This window comes from Fukomys damarensis, unplaced genomic scaffold (genome assembly GCF_012274545.1).
Source record: "Fukomys damarensis isolate Sample0158 unplaced genomic scaffold, DMR_v1.0_HiC HiC_scaffold_32, whole genome shotgun sequence".
Classification (NCBI taxonomy): domain Eukaryota; kingdom Metazoa; phylum Chordata; class Mammalia; order Rodentia; family Bathyergidae; genus Fukomys; species Fukomys damarensis.
Genome location: NW_022900944.1, coordinates 8,420,263 through 8,425,067, shown reverse-complemented (window position 1 = coordinate 8,425,067; position 4,805 = coordinate 8,420,263). Strand labels below are relative to the sequence as shown.

At 34.4% G+C, this 4,805-nt stretch overlaps 1 pseudogene; it reads left to right on the top strand.

The window, feature by feature from the left end:
• The first annotated feature begins 263 nt into the window (after nucleotides 1–263).
• On the top strand, nucleotides 264–1,025 carry LOC104852731 (annotated as a pseudogene).
• The last annotated feature ends 3,780 nt before the right edge of the window (nucleotides 1,026–4,805 follow it).

The following is a 4,805-nucleotide window of genomic DNA, read 5'->3' as shown; positions in this document are numbered from 1 at the left end:
CAGGACACAATAAAAGCAGTTCTAAGTGGGAAGCTCATAGCTGAGTGCCTATATCAGAAAAGCAGAATGACCCCAATTAAGTATGAGGCCCTGGGGGGAGGAAAGGGGACAAGAATAAACCAAACCCAAAACCAGTAGAAAGTAACAGAGGATAAAGATCAGAGCAGAAGGTACAGAAATGGAGAATAAAGGAATACAAAGGATCAGTGAATCAAAGAGTTGGCTACTTGAAAAGATATAAAATATAGGCCAGAGCTGGGAGAATGGCAGAAGGGAAGGAGGGAGAAGAGAAGCCTGAGAAGCCCTCCAAGGGACCCGAAGAAGAAGACGCAGGAAAACTTGCGAAAACTTAAGACTGTTTCTTCCAGTAATGGAGGGGAAAGTTCCAGTCACAGCACTGAGCAGTGATCAGATGAAGAAGCTCCAGGCCTCCCCACAAAGCCTACAAAGTTCTCCGAGTTTAGATTTGCCATAGTCAGATAACAAAGAAAGCATCAGCTATACCCATTAAACTTGGATCAAGTAAGCCTAAAGAAACTTTTCGAACTCTTGCTCAAGAACCCTTTCAGCAGCAGCAGCTTTTAATGAAGATTAAAGTAGTGAACAGAGGAAATGGCTCCAGAAACAAAGAGGAGGATGGAGACTATTGGAAGGGATACGCCAACATCAGCAGGGCCAAACTCTTTCAATAAAGGGGAGCATGGGTTTCTCATAACCAGAAGCTATGGGGATGAAATACAAAATCTCATCTTGCAAATGTGCTGGATTCCCTGCACTGTAGATCATTATGCTCAGGCCTAACTCGTCTCCCCCTGTGGATGAGGCAGGGCCCCGGTGGGAGGACAACAGGCAACAAGAAGGCGTGGGGGAACAAGGCCTGGCCAAGAAGAGGACGTGTTTCTTCCCCATCCATTCCCCATAAAACCATCAAAGCATCATGTTCTGCAGACCTCAGCTCCTCTCCAGGCTCTGTTTATAGAACAACTCCTTCTTCCCCTGCACTTTCCCTATCTCTACCACTATAAATAAATGCACTGCAGTTGCCTGGTGGTCTTTTTCTCCCATCAGTAGGAAGAGCCCCACCTGGCCCCAGCTTTGCTTCTCTTTGTTCTTTTGCATCTCTTTGTTTTTTCTTAAACTCTCATTGTCATTTCTCAGTCTGTGGGCCCTTCAGCCAAGAGCAGGCTATGGCAGAAATGCCCGTGACCAAGACAATTAAATGATGTGTTTGAATTTGGATGTGGGGTGGGTGTAAAATTACAAGGAACGGTTTCATTTTTTAAAGAATGGTATAAGACTATCTTTGGAGCCACTTTTTCTTTTTCTTTTAAGATTGAGTGGTACACGAAAAAGTGAGAGTTTAAAATTAGAGGGCTGGGGATTTAGCTCAGCAGTTCGGTGGCCTGCCTTGCAAGCACAAGGACCAGAGTTCAATCCCCGGTACCAAAAAAATAAAATAGAATAAAATTAGAGGTAATTTGTTTTATATACAGATTTTAAGACATTTGCTAATTTTGTAATTTTATGTGATTAGTTTCCAAAATTTACATATAATAAAGAAATCAGAAATAGTACCTTTTGTTTTTTGGTGGTTTTTTTTTTTTTTTTTTTTTTTTTTTTTGGTACCGGGGATTGAACTCAGGTTCCTGCACTTGCAAGGCAGGCCACTGAACTGCTGAGCTAAATCGACAGCCCCAGAAATAGTACCTTTTTAAGAATTGCATATTATTTTAGACACAACTATTAACACATTAAGAGGGAATCAAAAAATTACTATTTAAAACTGTAAGCAGTTGCTACTAAATTAGCTCATTACCTAAATTGTCTGGCTCCCAGGTTCAACCTTGTAGAGAAAGGGGGGAGTAGCGTATTGAAAGGAAAATTTAGATAAAAATAAATTGAAGTAAACTGAAAGTAAATTTAGATAAAATTAAAATAGTTTTTTTTTTCCTAATGGGCATTTGTTTTGTTATTATATTATTAGGTATTTCATTTCTATCAATAGATACAGATGCTTAGCTTTTTTATAAAAAATAATATATATTTTTAAAATTTCTATGTCAGAGGCCAGGGATTTAGCTCAGTGATGTCACTGCCTGCCTTGCAACTACAAGGACCTGAATTTGATCCCTGGTACAAAACAAAACAAAACAAAAAATTCTTCGTGAAGTATGGAATATTTAAAATTGCCCATTTCACTTTAATGGCCTTGTCTACCTTTATTAGTCTTTGAAGAACAGCCATTTGCTACCAAAGTAAATCAGTATTTTAAATGTGCTTCTTTTGGTTTATTAGCTAGTTCCTGTATTTCTACTAGAACTTAAGGTAAATCATAAGGAAGCTGTTTCTCTTAAAATGCAAACCACCACCAAAAATTTAAATGTACATGCTGCTTAAGTCTTTGGCTGGTTTTTAATTTTTAAAAGGCATAAACACCAAAAAAAAAAAAAAGTAACAGTGTAGAAGATGGAAAACAGTAAGATACATTTTCTGTAACTTTGTCTACACATTTACATTACTAAGTTGTTAAATCCAATTTGAACTGAACTCACTGCAGGATTTCTTATTAGAACAATTATATGGTTTAAGTGTAGACATATTGCTCAATGGCCTCTCAAAAGCATATTGCAGGTACTAAAAAGAAAAATAAAAAATGCATCTCCAAACACATTTTATGGAATTGTTCATCACATACACTGTTAGATTTATGTATTAGAGTTAGATTTGTGTATTGTTTGTTTGTTTGTTTGCTTGTTTACAAGTACTGGGAATTGAACTCAAGACCTTGTGCTTGCAAAGAGCTAAACAGCACTGAGCTAAACCCCCAGCTCCTGTTTTATATTTCTGTATTGTATATGGACTTTTTTTAAATGTTTCAGTTAAACATGTCTTTGAAAGCATAATCATAGACAAAAGAAAAATGATACAATGATTTCCTTCAGAATTCCTACAATGTTAAATTTGGAGGCAGTTTCAGACTATTTTATTGGTGGTAGTTACTTGCTGGTCTTTTTTTAGTACGTAGTAACTCCAGAGAAGAACTCTGTGCATATGCCTAATAAATTGTTTGTTTTTACATTGAAGTTTAGTTAAGCCCCAAGTAAAACAATAGAAATGTATACAGAACTATTAGTCCTCACATGATTTAATTATATCAAGATCCATGAATTTAACTTTAACTTACTTTTATGTAGGTGAACTATTCATTTTTGTCCATTTTACTGTTTGTTAAAATAATATCCCTCTCCTACACGCTTTTTTATGGACCTAAATGAAATACTAATCTAAGGTCAAAATGAGGAAATGACTGAGATGAATGTCTTTACTAAAATAACTAATAAATTTTGTCAAACTTCAAAAGAAGATAAAATATAAATAAATAACCCCCAGCCAAATTTATCAGAAGAATGCATTTAATAAAATAACAAATGAAAAAAGCAAAATTACAACATATACCATTGAAATCCAGAGGATCGTTTTGAAAAACTTATACTCTAATGAATTGGAGAACCTAAACCTAGACTTAGCAATGAGTTTGAAATAGAAATAAAAATGATCCCAACTTTAAAAAGTCCAAGAACCAGTTAATGTACTGATGATTTTACCCAGACCTGTGAGAAGAACTAATGCCAGTGTTTTTCAAATGTTTCTATTAAATAAAAAGAGAAAAAAATTCTTCAAAATTCATTCAACAAATCCAGTATTACTCTGATATTTATATCAGATAGAGTCAACAAAAAAAGCTACATTCCAATACCCTTGATGAACATAGATGCAAAAATGTTCAACAAGATCCTTGCAAATATAACTCAATTATTAAAAAGATCAAGTTGGTTTCATGTCAGAAATGCAAGAATGGCTAAATATATTTCACTTCATCATAAGAACCCTGAATAAATTAAATATAGATAGATCTTAAAAGCCATAGTATAAGCCCAAAGCCAACATACTAGACAGAGAAAATCTGAAAACATGTTCTCTAAAATCAGAAACAAAACAAAGATATCCACTCTTACCACCCTGTTCAAATAGTACTCAAAATTTTAGCCAGGGCAGTGAGGCAAGATGAATAAATAAAGGTAATTCAAACAGGAAGTCAAAGTATCTATATTTGCAGGTGATATGACCCTTTACCTAGAAGACTTTTAGATCAGATAAGCAAGTTAATCAAAATGGCAGGATACAAAATCAATAAATAAGACTCAATAGCTTTTCTATATACCAATAAAGAAATTACAGAAGATATCAGCATATAGAAATACTTCCCTTATTTATCAATCAGAAGAACTAATATTTTAAACTTACCATATTACCAAAAGTGATCTACAGATTCAATAGAATCCCTATTAAAATAACATTCTTCACAGAACTAGAAAAAATAATCCTAAAATTCATATGGAAACACGAAAGACCTAGAATAGCCAAAGCAATCCTGAGAGGGGAAAATGCTAGAGACATCATAGTACTTGATTTCAAATTATACTACAAAGCACAGTTTTAAAAAATCATGACACTGACACACAGATATGTAGATGAATAGAATAAAATAGATAGAAACAAACTCATCCACCTATAGCCATCCATTTTTTTTTTTTTTTTTTTTTTTTTTTTTTTTTTTTTTTTTTTTTGCAAGAGGCCAAAAACATGCTGGAGAAAAGACAGCTTCTTTAAAAAATGGTCTTGGGGAAACTGGATATCCACATGCAGAGGATTAAAACCAACTATCTCTCACTCTGTACTAAAATAAATCACAATGTATCCGAAACCTAGATAAAAGACCAAAAACTGCTGGAAGAAAATATAGG